Consider the following 16,007-nt stretch of genomic DNA (forward strand, 5'->3'; position numbering starts at 1 on the left):
AACTGGTGCAGCCACTATGGAAACAGTATGGAGTTTCCTCAAAAAATTAAGAATAAATCTACCCTGTGATCCAGCTATTCTACTTATGAGTATTTATCCAAAGAACATTAAAACATGAATGTGTAAAGATGCATGCACCCCTAATGTCCTTTTTCTGTTCCAGGACCTCATCTGGGACACCACATCACATTTAGCCGTCATGTCTCCTTATGCTTCTCTAGACTGGCACGTTCTGAGACTCCTTGTGTTTGATGATCTTGACAGTTTTGAGGAGTACTGGTCAGATATTTTGTAGAATGTCTGTCAATTGCTGTTTGTCTGATGTTTTTCTCAAGATCAGCCTGGAGTTTGAAGGTTTTTTTTAGGAGGTATACCACAGAGATAAAGTTCCATTCTCATCACATCATATCAAATAAACACGACTTATCATTGTTGATGTCAACCTTGATGTCACCTACTTGAAGTAGTGTTTGTCAGGCTTCTCCACTGTAAGATTACTCTTTCCCCCTGTTTGCATAAGGAAGTCACTCTGCATAGCCTATACTCAAAGGTAGGGAGTTATGCTCCCCCTCCATGAGGGGAGAGTATCTACATAAATTATTTCAAATCCTTCTGCATGGCAGATTTGTCTCCTCTCCCACATTTGTTTGTTTGTTCAATCAACCACTTATTTAATCATATGATCTCATAGATATTTTACACTTTGGGTTCTAATCAATATTATGTTGTTTATTTTGTTGCTTAAATAGTTTCAGCTTTGGCCATTGTCTTTCAGTTTGCTCTTGTGTCTCTTTGACATATTCCTAGTATTGTGGGTTTTTTTTTTAAAGTGCTCCCTTACTTTCTGGCACTATCAGATGCTCCTGGATCATCTTGTATATTCCCTGTCCCAACCCTAGAATCAGCTGTTTCTCTAAGGACCTCTGGTTTCTTTTATTGGAGAATGGTATTAGAAACCAAGATCTGGGTGCCAAGTATGGTCATTGCCACTGGAGTGTCACTGCTTCTAGGTCCTCTCAGCTGACGAAGCAAGGAATTACATGTGTATATATTAACCCACATATGTATACATCTTTCTGTATATGTCTATCTGTATGTATATTAAGCTGAACCCAGTATCTCCAACTTTAATCTGTTGCCACCTGGATCACTCCAGTCTTCCTCCCTTGCTTGTCCATAACCTCCCACATCAACAGTAGGAAACCTGGCTCTTATCAGCTGCCATTCACTTAATTGTCTAAACCCAGTATACATGTACAGTGGACTCTTACTTTTCTATATCTCACTCTGTTTTTCTGGATTTCTATCTTTTTTACTATAATACTTCTTCCTGTGTAAGAATAAGTGTTTTCAGAAAAGGGTTTCAGTGAGAGCATAAGTATATTGCACCATCACTTAAAAAAAAGTAGACCGTTAGTTTTATAGCAGTTTTAGATTCTCAGCAAAATTGAGCAGAAAGTACAGAGATTTTCCCATATACCCCCTGCCCCCACATATGAATAGCCTCCCCTACTATCAAAATCCTGCACCAGAACATCATTATCACCCAAAGTCCATTAGGGTTCACTCTTGGTGTTGTACATTGTGTGAGTTTTCAAAACTGTATAATGATATGTATCCACCATTAGAAAACCATACAGAATAGTTTCACTGCCCTAAGAGACCCTCTGTGTTCCACCTATTCATCTTGCACCATCACTTTTAAATGACAGTTTACCCCAAGGACAAGACTCTAGGTTCAAAATTTTTTCTTTCAACACTATGAATATATTATTCTCTTGTCCTCTTGTTTCCAGTATCCTTATTAAGTCTGATGTTAATCACATTATTTTTCTTTTGTAAGTAATATTTTCTCTCTAAAAGCTTTTAGGATATGGTTTTCTTTTATATTCTTAAATTTCATTACAGTGTCTAGTGCATGTGTTCTTTTCTTTCTCTCCTGTTTGACACTCAAGGAGCCATTTCAGTCTGAGGTCACCCATCCTTAATTCCAGATCACATTAAAAATGTTTTCTCTCCTCCATTTACTTTTTCTTCTTTAAATATTCCTATTATATCAATTTTGACACTTCTATTTTCAGCATCCATATCACTTAAATTTTCTCTAAAATTTCCTTGTCTTCATTCCTTCCTGGTGCCTTCTAAAGAGTTCCTCAGCTTCATCTTCTGGTCCACTAATGTGTTTTCAATTACATTCCTTCTTTTATCCCAGCTACAGCGCTCTTTACTTAAAATGTTAGTTTTCATATTCCATATTTCCACTTGGTTTATTCTTTATTAGTGCTTTTTCCTTCCTTGTGTCCATAATATCATCTCGTCTCTTTGCAGATATTAATTTTATTTTAAATTCTGGTTCTGCTCTTCTCTTAATTTTGGTTCATCTAGTAGAGTTTTATGGCTTATTTCTATCTTTTATCATGATTGTGTTTCAAATGTGTCTGAAACTTCTGCCTGTAAGCTCACTTCCTGGTGCCCCGGGCTCAGGCTCCAGATTATGCCACACCTGGTGTCTTAAAGGGGAAGAGGCACGTTCCACAGCAGAGAACCTGCGGCTCACACTCTGCCTTCATCACCCCCTTTACTGACCCTCGTCAGGTGGCTGCACCTCTTGGGGAACCTCTTATATCTTCTCTCTTGGCACTAGTCTTCTGAAAGGGCTTTTCTCCTATAGTTGGAATCACCTCATGTTAGGGCTGTGGCTACCAAGAAGGGGAAATAGAATACTCAGGGGTTAACTAGACTCTGGTGACTCCTGACATAACCCCATTGGACCCTGTGCTGCTGGAATTGTGTTTGTGTGTATCACCCTGTAATGGGCTGAACTGTATCCCCCCAGCCCCCAAAAGAGATAAGCTGAAGTCCTAGTCCCAGTACATCAGAATGTGACCTTATTTGGAAATAGGGTCGTTGCAGATGTAATTAGTTAAGATGAGGTCATACTGGAGTAGGGTGGGCCCTGATTCAGTATGCCTGCTGTCCTTATAAGAAGATGGCCATGTAAGACAGCGACGCGCAGGGAGAACATCATGGCATGACCAAGGCAGATATTCGAGCTGTGCAGCTGCGAGCCAAGGAACACCAAAGATTGACAGCGAACCGGCAGAAGTTAGGGAGAGGCAAGGATTTCCCGACAGGTTTAAGAGGGAGCATAGCCCTGCTGACACCTTGATTTGGACTTTTACTCTCCAGGACTGTGTGTTGATATATTCCTGATTGTTTTAAGCCATCTGGTTTGTGATACTTTGTTTGGCAGCCCTACGTAATGATACACAGCTTCATAGTGGTAAGAGGGGAAGTAGTGATTCTCCGAAGGCAATGAGATGGGGAAAAAAGAGCACAACTCAAGGGCTCAGCACTGTCCCTCCTCCACTGGAGCCTGCCCACCGCCCCAGGGTTCCAGTTCTCCCCAATGATTTTCTCTCTCAGGATAGTTCTCACAGCATTTACTTTTGTCCTCCAGCGCCATATACTTTTCACTTACTTTTGTGGTATGAAAATAAGATCATGGACTCAGAATTTAAAATAAGACTGTGTTGCTAACTGAAAATATGCATGTAGAAAGGACGCCACCAGCCAGACATTGGGAGGCCATCACACCTCAGTTTCTTAGTTCATCAAAAAGACGGGTTTCTTTTACACACAGGTACAATCTAAGGCAAACCCCAACCCCCAGGAATGCCTTGTGGTCAGAGGGGTAGTGTCTGTGACGCTCATGTGGAGAAAGGGCCACTTGAGTAAGAGAGGGGGTGGGCTTCCTGATGCTCAGATAAGGGAAGGTGAGATCTTATATGATTTGCCAAGGGAGGGACAGCAGTCCTTGTAGTCATAAGTTAGTGTACTTCAAAAAGCCTGTTGAAAGGGGACCTAATAATAGACTTTTAAAAGGGGAAAAGTATTTTTTTAGTAAAACTTCATAAAGATTTACCATTTGTTGAGAATTTAACTTTCTCTTACAGGTAACATGCCATGTTCTATCAGTTATGGGGGGCGGATCTTACTCACTGGCACCTTCAGAGCTGGACTGGTGGAGGAAATCAACTATCCTTATGACTTTATCTCTTTAGGAACCAGAAAACCTACTGAGCCTGCATATACATTGCCCTTGACCATACTAAATTTTTTATTTCATTAATTGTTGTCTCCTGTACATTCTCTTCAAATCAGACACACAATTCGCTATTATTTGAAATCAAGATGCCAACTATTTCTTCTACCAATATGCTCTATATTTTCTCAACTCTCTTCACTCCTAATGAGATGAATTCTTTAGAATACTTTCATATCCAACCTCTTTCCCACATCTACTGTCACCCCCAACTGAGCCCTTTAAAATGCTTCATCCCCACCTCCTGAATTTCACTGATATGGTTAGTGCTTTCAGTTTAGTTTATTGTTAGATCTTTTTCTTATAGTATGTCCCATCTATTTCATGAATATTTGGCTCTTTTATTACAAACTCCCAGTCTGTCCTTATTTATAGTGGGGGTCATGACTCACCAGTAGGTTTTTCCCCTCTTTATTTTCTTTCATTTGAGGTCTGCGTGCTGTTTCTTTTGCTGCTGTGTTAAAGTCTTTTCTAAGGTATTTTCTTCAACTGGAGTATCAAGGGGATACGTGATGGTTAATTTGAGCGTGTTTTTGGATGAGATTAACAATTGTATGTGTATACTGAGTAAAGGAGATTGTCTTCCCTAATGTGGGTGGGCCCTATGCAATCAGTTGAAGGCCTGAATAGAACAAAAAGGTTGACTTTTCCATGAGTAAGAGGGAATTTCCTCCTGCCTGACTGCCTTGAGCTAGGACATCAGGGTTTTTTTTCCTGCCTTCAGACTTAGACTAAAACTTTGGCTCGTCCGAGTCTTAGCCTGCCAGCTTTCAGACTGAACTGCACCATCTCCTCATGGGGTCTCAATCCTTTGGACTGCACCATCAGCTCTCCAGGGACTCCAGCTTGGTGACTGAAGATCTCAGGACTTGTCAGCTTCCATAATCATGTGAGTCAATTCCTTATAATGAACATATATATATATATCTCCCCTTAGTTCTGTTGTGCTGTTTCTCTGGAGAACCTTGACATATAGGACACAGTCTCAAATACCTATTTGCCCTGACAGTGTAATGTCATTGATAGCATGCATCTGACTTAATGTTCTTGGGTTGTAGTCCGTTTCTCTCAGGAGTCTGAGGGCACTATTCCACTATTCCATTCTCTTCCTGCTTTCAGTGTTGACAACGAGAATTCTGATGATAGCCTGATTCTTTTTCCTTTGCAAATAACTTAGATTTTCCATCCAGAAGACTGTAGTACCTCTTGCTTTATTTCTAAGAATTCAGGAATTTTACCAGGATATATCATTTCTCATCAATACAACCTGGAACTCAGTGAGCCTTTTCTGTCTGCCAACTGGAGTTTTGCTAGGCAAAGTATTAGTGAGAGAGAGGGGCCAGGGAGCTTAAGTTGTCAGCAGAGGAGTTATTAAAATAGAGAACCATGTGTCTTAGCCAGGTAGAAGGGATGTAAGGACAGGAGGGAGAGGATGGCAAATCAAAAGTAGTAGAGTTCCACAGATGGTGCTGGGGTAACTGGATAGCGATTCGCAAAAAAAAAAAAAAGAAGTTGGACCTCTGCCTTTCAGAATATACAAAAATTAACTCAAAATGGATCAAAGACCTAAATGTAAAAGCAAAACCTATAAAACTCTTAGAAGAAAACATAGGTATAAAAATCTCTGTAACCTAAAATGAGGCAATGGTTTCTTGGATACGACACCAAAACTCAGGCAACCAAAGATAATAATAGATAAATTGGATTTCATCAAAGTTAAAAGTTCTGTGCCTCAAAGGACGCCATCAAGAAAGTGAAAAACCCATAGAATGGAAGAAAATATCCCTAAATCATATATCTGTATTAATCATGTTTTTAAATTTTCTGTACATTATGATGTTTTGACATCTTAAGAAATACCTTTCTTGCTGGGGAGAGGCTGCCCCTCCCCGGGCTAGCCAACTCTTAGAGACAACAAGGGCTCAGGATGTGATCATGCCTTCGTTATGCAAACTGACCAGTGCAGAGCTGGGCCTCCTCTCCCTGCCTGTGCACCCCAGGAGGTGATATTCCTCTACCTTAACCATCCCAGAGCCAGGGGCTAGGCAACTAGGGACCACGTCTGTAGCTTAGAGCCCGCCAAAATTATTCAAACTAGCCAATCCTAAACTGTTTACCCTGCCCTGTCTTGCCTTTCCCCGCAGAAACCCCAATAAAGGCCGTGGCCTACGCCCCCCTGGCTCATGCTTCTGCTTCCGCACCGAACCTGGTATCCTGAGGCCATGCATGGCAAGTGGTGCCATTTCTAGGGGAACTGAGTGACACTAAACTTTCCTTTCAATGACATTGACCTCTCCATGTGGTCACTCACCCATCTTTATCAATTAAGACCCAAGACACAACATATCTGACCCAGAATATATAAAGAATGCTTGTAACTCGACAATAAAAAAACCTCTCAACTCTGAAGTGAGCTGGAGAGACGGGAGAGGACCGGTCCCTGAGAGAGAGTTGGGGATGGCGTGGTGGTCTGCAGGGGTCACAGGGCCAGGCTCCCTTCACAGGCGCCTTCCCGGGCGTGCAGCTGCGCGCCAGGCCTGATGCTGGGGAGGCCGGAGGGACGCTGCGCTTCCGCGGAGCTGCACCAGGGCTGATGCTGGGAGCTGGGGGGAGACTGGGCCGGGTCGCGCGGACCGGGGTCATGGAAGCTTGTCAGGGCCTTCCGCCTCAGGGGAGTCTCGAGCCTTCTCCGGCTCCAGAGCGGCAGGGCAACCACCGAGACCACTGTCCTCCGCGGCGCCTAGAGCGGCTCCAGCTGCGCTCGCCCGGAAGGACAGCAGCCCGCTTGAGCAGTGGCTTCCGGCGCGGCGGCGTCTGCTCTCTCGCGCCAGGGAGCTGGAGTGAATCGTGGGCGTTGGACTGCGGCCGCTCGTGCCGCGCGGCCGTCTTCCCGGCGACTGCAGGGCTGCTCTCCTGTCAGCGCCTGGGGCCCGCCGAGCCTGCGTCCCTTCCCGAGGGTTGTCCGGCATCGCAGCCCCGCGGGCTGGGCCGTCGGCGCGGCGGGGGTCGGGGAGACGCGGACCGGTCTTCGGGCAGCTGCGAGCGCCGCGTCTGCTCGGGCCTCGCGCCGGCGCCCCGCTGCCGGGCCGGGCGGGCGGGGTCCCGCAGAGCCGGGGCGGAGGGGCCGCCCTCCCGAGACAGCGGTGTCCGGCGGCCTTTGCTGAGGGGGACCCGCCCGAGCGAGCGCCCGTGCCGCCTGCCCGTTCTGTGGGCGCGGCATGGGTCCGCCTGCCGAGGCCTCAGTCGCGGCCGAGCCGGGGGGCTCCTGACGCCCTGAGACCGCGCTGCCGCGTCTGGAGGGGAGACTGACGGAGCGGCCTCGCCCCGCAGGCCGGCTGCAGGTCAGGGGACCGTGGGGCCCGGGCCGGCGCGCTCCCAGCCTCGCGGGGCGCGTGCTCGTCTCCTCTCCTCGGGCCGCCGCCGCCGCCGTCGGAGGAGCGACGGCCCCGCCTCACGGTCCCGCGGGCGCCCGGGCCCTCGGAACTACGCCCGAGCTGCCTCGGACGGGCCGGCGCCTCGGTGCCCGGCCCCGCGCCCCCGGGGTTCGCAGACGGCGACCCCCCGAGCGCCCCTCTGACCGCGGGCACGGGCCGGCCTTCAGCAGTGACGCTCTGGTTTTCTTATAGATTAGTGCTTCCTTATTTAAAAATTGGATGATAAACTGTTGGGCTTTTCCTTTCTTGGGATATCTTGAATGATTTGGTGATTCTCAATTATTTACTGACACTCAGTCTTCTCTATTTTAAAGTCATCTCTCATAGTTCGTTTTCCTTGAGATTTCTAACAGTGCTTGAGGAAACAACCCTTTAATTTGTAATCTTGACCATCGCCTCGTTAAGGCTTTATGAGCCGCCTCATGATCGCCCGGTGGTTTGCTGGCCGCTGGGCTTACAGGGCGAATGAGACACCGCTCTCCAAAAGCTCTCAGCTTAGCTGGGAGGAGAGAGAGTAAAGTTAGAGGAAAGGCCCCGATTTCCCATTTTCTCTCCATATTCGGTCTACTTGTCATTCACTTTTCGTTGATTCCTTGGATTCTCCCAGCCTGTCATGCCCTCTGGCCTCTCTTCCTTTCCTACAAGCCCTGATGGCTTTGTTAATCATCAGCACCTTTGTCTCTTCGCGGCCGGTGGGAATTGTCTTGGATTAGTCCCACAGTCCCCCTCTTGTTCCCGTACCTGGATGCTGAGCAGCCACAAACACCTCTCCTTGGTTTCCCTAGGATTCCATGGCATCTAGTCTCTGCTAGGAGCTCACTTCTTTTACTTGGCCTTAGTTTAGTGGTCCTTCAGTCACGTTCCTCTGCCTCTTGTACTCTTCACTGATGACTTCCTCTTGTATTTCAAAGAGAAAACTCAAAGGATGAGGTGTCTTCCTCCTCCTGAAAGCCACCCTCTCTGTTCTTGGTCCAGTCCCTTTCCCATGCTCCCATCCCAGTCAGAACTTTTCACCATGAATTGTCCTCTCTTGTGTCTTCCTAGTCTCCCTAGCCCTTTTTCCTCGGTCTGCAAATTAACTGTAAGGCGCTCACATCTTAGGAAAACACTTTTTGATCTGGTGTCTCCCTGTTAGCTACTGTGTTGCCTCAGTCAAGCTAACAGAAAGGTTTTCTACGACTGCAGCTTCCACTTTCTCACCTCTTGTGTACCTCAACCACTGCCTTCTCGTTTCTTCTCCTTCCTCTTCACCAGAAATGACCCCTTTATTGCCAGATTTAGTGGGTGCTTTACTTCTTCATTCCCTTGACCGCTGTTGAATTTGACATTGTAGTTACTTAGTCCTTGAAAGTTCTTGCTTCGTGACTGGTCTTTCCTTGCGTTCCTACCTTCTCAGCAATTCTCTCCTGTTGTTCTTCAAGGGGACTTTAATCGAAGCTTTTAAGTGTCAGCGTTTCCCAGGGTTCTGTCCTTGCCTTCTTCTCTTTTTTGGCTACACAGTCTTCTTAGGAACTCTTCTTTCATGGCTTCGGCCACCACCTGATCTGCACAGCGTCACATATACCTGTGTGCTGGAAATTTCCACCCAGAATTCCTGAAGTTGCTACAAGTCAAAATGTCCAAACTGAACTCAGGTTCGCTTCCACCAAATCCCCTGGGTCTGAGTCTCTTGTTTTCTTTTTCCTACACTGCAGTGGGGACTCAAAAATCCTCCACTGCTCCTAAGATAAAGTTCAAAATCCTTACTCTTGCTTTTAAGGTCTGCATTATCTGGCCCATTCTACAGCCTAATCTCAAGCCACTTCCCACCTTACCCTGCTTCCTGGCCATGCTGGCTTTCCTTTGTACTCTCAAATACACACTTTCCTTCCTCAGAATCTTTTAAAAAAAATTTATTGGCTGGCCCTGAGCTAACATCTGTTGCCAATCTTCCTCTTTTTTTTCCTCCCCAAAGCCCCAGTACATAGTTGTATATCCTAGTAGTGGGTCATTCTAATTCTTCTGTGTGGGAAGCCACCAGAGCATGGCCTGATGGGCAGTGACTGGGTCTGCGCTCAGGATCCGAACAGGTGAACCCCGGGCCGCTGAAGTGGAGTGTGCAAAGTTGAGCACTTGGCCTGTTCATCAGAATCTTTGCTTTGCTGTAAGCCGTTGCCTCTGCCCAGAACACTCGTCTCCTGCTGTTTACATGGCCACCTCCTACTCACTGTTCAGGTCTCAGTTTAAACTTCATTTACCTAGCATTCTCGGAGCACTCCAGACTAGAGATTAGCAGTTTCTGAGTTAATGCTTCGCCCGGGGCAACTATACTTCTGACCTCTTGTTTGGTGCCTGTAACAATAAGCTGTTAGCTTCTAGGGCTGCTTTGAGGATTTACATGAGTTGCTAAGTGTAGAGGTCCTAGGAGAGTTTCTGGCACTAATGTGAGCTGTATGAACGTTTTTGATTATTGTCATTAATATTATGGTGGAAATTGGAACTGTTTTACTCATATTTGTGCTCTCAGTGTATGTTTTTGGAATGGATAAATAAGCCCATTTTACTGCTACTACCACAGTCATACCTGAATCTCTCTTTCTCAGTAAATTACAGGGGCCTCCTAATTGGCCTCCCTTTGACCAAGCCTCATTATCTCTCATTCATTCGTTTAATTTCTTACTCATTCAACACTTTTGAGCATTTGCTATGTGCCACGTACATTCTTAGGCAATAGAGATACAAAAATAAATAGATGTGCTGTCTAGTAGGTGTAGGAGGGAACATGTTTGCAACAACCGAATACGAAACAAAGTTTGGCAGGTACTTTAATAACGGCACGTTTAGGATGCTATGTTGAGGATGTTGTGGGGATACAAGGGAGGAAATGGACCAGTTTTGGGTAAGGCAACGTTATGGGCTGAATTGTCTGTCGTCCCCCCCTCCCGCCCCCACTTCATATGTTGAAGTCCTAATACCCAATACCTCAGAGTGTGACTATTTGGAGATAGGACTCTTAAAGAGGTAATTAAGGTAAAACGAGGTCCTATGGGTGGGCCCTAATCCAATATGACTTGTCCTTACAAAAGGGAATAGCGCAGAGACATGCATGTGTGCAGAAGAAAGACCATGTATGGACACAGTAAAAAGGCAGCCACCTGCAAGCCAGGGAAAGAGGTCTCAAAAGAAGCCAGACTTGATAATACCTTGATCTTGGACTTCTAGCCTCCAGAACGGTGAGAAAATAAGTTTTTGTTGCCTAAGCCACCCAGTCTGTGGTCTTCTGTTATGGGAGCCCTAGCAGAATAATACAGGCAGTCATAAGGTCTTTATGAAAGAGGTGATGCTTTGCTCCTCAAAGAGAATGATGGTGATTATAATAGCTGCCAACTAAATAGTGCGTGTCATGTACCAGGAAGTGCTGTAAGCCTTTTATGCATATTATCATTTAATCTTAAACAACAAGGCTCTGCAATAGATACCGTTATTCCCATTTTCATATGTTCAAACTAAGGCACAGAGTAGCTGCATCACTTCCTAAGGATACCAAACTAGTCAGTATTGGAGCCAGGACTGAACCCTGGCTGTTTGAGATTGAAGCATCAAAGTAGGAGGGGTGTTGCCATATGAGAGGGCTTTATGAGCAGAGCTAGGAAGAGGAGATATGAGCTGGGGAGATGGGCAGACATATATCAGGGAGGATTTAGTATACTTTGTTAAGAAAGAGTTTTTTTTCTTTTCTTTTTTTTGCTGAGGAAGGTTAACCCTGAGCTAACATCCGTTGCCAATCTTCTTTTTCTGGCTTGAAGAAGATCAGCCCTGAGCTAACATCTCCACTGTATATGTGGGTTGCTGCCACAGCATGGCTGACAAGTGGTGTAGGTCTGCACCTGGGATCTGAATCTTTGAACCTTGCCACCGAAGCAGAGTAGGCCAAACTCAACCACTGTGCCACAGGACCAGCCCTAGAGTTTTATTTTCTGTAACCAGTAGGGATCCATTGGAAGGTTTTAAGATGGAGATCAGCATAATTAGGCTGTTTTAGTAATTTTACTCTTCTAACTGGAGGATAAATTATAGAGTCAAGAGCCTGGAAGCAAAGAAACAGACAAGTCAGGAAGTCATCACGACAGAGGGGTGAGACCATGGCATGTTAGATGAGAAATATGTGTGCAGAGCTAGGACAGTGGCAGAATATGCTGTGAGGAGAGAAATGCCTATAAAGGACTGCTTTCTTCCTCCCTCCTTCCCTTGCCTCTTCAATGTAATAGAGTTTATTGTAGGCCCTTGAGGTAGAATTGTGAATGTCTCACAGTGTATGACCCAAGAAATACCTATAGGGGATAAGGATTAGTGCAGTCTTGATACAAGGGAATGCTACAGTTGCCATGGGGATCCTCTGGAAGAGTACTCACCCCAGCTTAGGGAGGGAGTCAGGAGTCTTTCCCAGAGGACTGGGTGTCTGAGCTTCCCAAAGAGGAAGTGCAACTACTTTACTGCTCCAGCAGGAGGAAGGAAGACTTGCTTCTTGCCCAGCAACAAGCCCATGAGAAGCTGTTGTCACCTGTCATTTACTTTCCTCCAGTGAACTTTTCATTTTTTCTTCTGATGACTTGCTTTCCTCATCCCACCCTCCTTACTATAAACACCTTCCTTGTTGTGTAACCCCTAGGGGTATCCCTTTTCTTGCCACATGAGATGCTGCCCAATTCATGAATTGTTTAATAAAGCCAATTAGATCTTCAAATTTACTCAGTTGAGCTTTGCTTTTTAACAGTAGTAAAGCATAAACAGAAGTTATCCTAGGGCAAAATGTTTCAGGGAAGAGTGTTCCAGCCAGGGGTGGATACTACATCTTCAAAGGCCCAGGAGTTAGAGGGGCTGTGTAGTTCAGGAACTGCAGGGCTCTCAGTTTTTTTCAGGTATAATTGTGAGCATGGTGGGCCTGAGAGATGAAGTCAAAGCGAGATTAAGGAGCTCTATCGTGAGGGGTCTTATGAACTTTGATGACGAACTTGGACTTAGAAGCAGTATTTGGAAACTGAGTAGATAATGAATTCTAGGACAAGCTGAGTTTGAGTTATCTGGATTGTCCAGGCAAAGACATTCAGTAAGTTCTTGTCTTCAGACATGTTACACTCATTTTCTGAATAAATAATTGAAATTAGTCCATTGTGGTGAACTGGCCTAATTTTTAGTTTTTCCAGTATTTTATTCATATTTTCACCTTAGTTTCATTGTACTGGTCAACATTACTGTTATATTTGTATTTTTTTCCAACAGAAGATGTTTTTTCTCCCACTCATATTGTAGATCAGTAGCTTTTCTTGGCTGTTGTCAAATTACGGCTCAGGTCTGAGCTGCTTCTGTCCTACAACTCCTCCGTGATGGAGGTCTTTGCCTCCAGCTGCACAGATGTGAGAGGGAGACCAGGCAGGACACATACCAATTCTTAACTGCCTCAGACACTAGAAGCTATACATCTTTTAAAATTTTTTAGTTATAGTAAAATACACATAATATAAAATTTATCATCTTAACCATTTTTAAGTGTACAGTTCAGGGGTATTAAATTTATCCGTAATGTTGTGCAACCATCACTACCATCCATCCCCATAACTCTTTTCATCTTGTAAAACTGAGAAGCTCTACCCATTCAACAACTTCCATTCTCCCCTCTCCCTAGCCTGTGGCAACTACCATTCTATAATTTGTCTCTATAATTTCGACTACTCTAAGTATCTAAGTGGAAACATAAACAGTATGTATTTTTTTGACCGATTTATTTCACTTAGCATAATGTCCTCAAGGTTCATCCATGTTTTAGTCTATGTTAGAATTTCCTTTCCTTTTTCAGCCTGAATAATATTCCATTGTATGTATATACCACATTTCGCTTATCCATCCATCTGTCAATGGACACTTTGGTTGCTTCCACCTGTGGGCTCTTGTAAATAATATGCTATGAACATGGGTGTGCAAATACTCTTTGCACTCTGCTTTCAATTCTTTTGCATATATACCCAGATGTGGAATTGCTAGATCATATGAATTCTATGTTTAATTTTTTGAGGAACCACTATATTGTTTTTCATAGTGACTGGCCCATTTTACATTCCTACCAATAGTGCACAGGGTTCCATATCCTCACCAACACTTGTTACTTTCTGTGGTTTTGATAGTAGCCATCCTAATGGGTGTGAGGCGACATGTCTTTGCAGTTTTGATTTGCATTTCCCTACTGATTAGTGATGTTGAGCATCTTTTCATAGGCTTGTAAGCCATTTGTATATCTTTGGAGAAGTTTCTAGTCAGGTCCTTTGCCCATTTTTAAATCAGGTTACTTCTTCTGTTGTTGAGTTGTAGGAGTTCTCTACATATTCTGGATATGAATTCCTTATCAGATACGTGACCCAAAAATATTTCTCCCATTCTGTGGGTTGCCTTTTCACTCTGTTTATTGTGTTGTTTGATGCACAAGTTTTAATTTTAATTTTAAATTTCTGTTTTTCCTTTGGTTGTTTGTACTTTGGGTGTCATATCTGAGAAATCATTGCTGAATCCAGTGTCATGAAGCTTTTTTATATTTGTATCAAAAAACCCCCATTTTTGGTTAAATGTGGATCTTCCATGTTCAGAGATTCAATAGAAGTTTTCTTGCCTCAAATCGTTATCCTATTCTCATGTGCTTCATAAGCAAGACTCCCAAGTTTTGTAACTATCCAGGTATAGATGTATTTTGTCCCCCTTCCCCAGTCTCTCACAGATCATCTTAATCAAAATATCCCCTTACTTGCAACATTTACAGTAATTTGTTCTAACATTCATTTCCTTTGGCCACTTTTCTCTGAATTATCAACCTGGCCAATTATCTTTTTAGGTTAGGTTTTTTTGTCCTTAAAAAATCATATATTAGTCTGCTTAGGCTGCCATAAATACCACAGACTGGGTGACTTAAACAACAGAAATTTATTTTCTCACAGTTCTGGAGACTGGATTCCAAGATCAAGGTGCCATCGGGGTTGGTTTCTTGTGAGGCCTCTCTACTTGGCTTGCAGATAGTGACTTCTCCTTCTTTCCTCCATGGCCTGTTCCCTGTGTGTGCTTGCAGAGTGAGCTGTCTTCTGTCTCTTCATCGTCTTATAAAGACACCAGTCCTATCAGATTAGGGCCCCATCCTTATGACCTCATTTAACCTTAATTACATCCGAAAGGCCCTACTTCCAAATACAGTCACATTGGATGTTAGAGCTTTAAAATCTGAATTTGGGGGGAACAAAATTCAGCCCATAACACATAGGTTGTGGTTGTGTAGTTATTAAAAGAGGCTCTGAGTAAGTGCTAAGGAGGTACAAAGAAGTAGATGCTCGATAAATATTTAAAAATCTTGAGTTATTGCCTGTGATAAAAAGCCCCTCCCATTTTTTTCTCTCCCTGTAGGAAGAATGTCACTAAGTACATATTTCTGTGTCAGTGCTAATTTGTGGTAAGTGATGGAAAGGAAGAATTCCAGTGCCGAGATGAAGCAGCATGGCTAAATATAAATTAAAAGAATCCAAGTGTCCTATTTCTATTTTTTTCTGCCTTCAAGTCTAAGGCACAACTTATTTGTGGTGCCCTTTCCATGTTCCTTGAAGATTCTTCATCTCACAACTTGCTCAGCTCACCTCTCACTCCCTGATATTCAGGTTACCATTTTGACTGTCCCTCTTGTCATCCCTGCACACACACAATAAACTAGTTATCCTGGGACTACCACATCTCCTACCATTTTGGCTCTCCTTACTTCTTTCTTCCTCTTTTCCATTCTCTAGCTGAGGCACATAGGATCAGTCAGCACTGATTCCTATATTTCCTAGGAAATATCTATTTCATACAGTTTTTATTTTTGCATGTAACAATAATTCTCCAGGATTAAAGGACAGATGATATCAAGAATTTGTGTTTCAGAATTGGAGGCCAGGACTAAGAAGAAAGGTTTAAATCAAACCAGAAAATTTCTGAAGAAATGGAAATACAAGAAATGGTTACAGCAGGATCTAAGCTTAGTGAAAGCTTGGAAGATGTGAAATTATGCAGAATTGAGGGAAGTGTGAATCTGAAACAGTCTCATTCTGAGAAGACTGGTTTCAGGCCAATGACAGTTATCCAGGAGGAAGTCTCCACAAGAGAGAAAAGGCAAGGATGTAACAAGTCAGAGGAAATTTAGAATCTGAACTCAGACTCTATCAAGAGTTTCCTGCAAAAGAGATGCCCCAGCAATGTGATACACTTGATCAAGGCTTCAAACAGAATCCACATAACAGTGACTATCAAAGAACACAGATACTGGAAAAAACATGTACTGCATCTCCAAGAGTCTTCAGTTGCAGCAAAGCTTTTAATGAAAGGCAGCATGTTCAAAATAGAGGGAAGATTTATGAAGGTATTGAATGTAGGAAAGCCTTCAGATGGAGTACTGGCCTCATCAGACATCGGAGGTATCACAATAG

This window comes from Equus asinus, chromosome 12, assembly GCF_041296235.1.
Source record: "Equus asinus isolate D_3611 breed Donkey chromosome 12, EquAss-T2T_v2, whole genome shotgun sequence".
Taxonomy (NCBI): domain Eukaryota; kingdom Metazoa; phylum Chordata; class Mammalia; order Perissodactyla; family Equidae; genus Equus; species Equus asinus.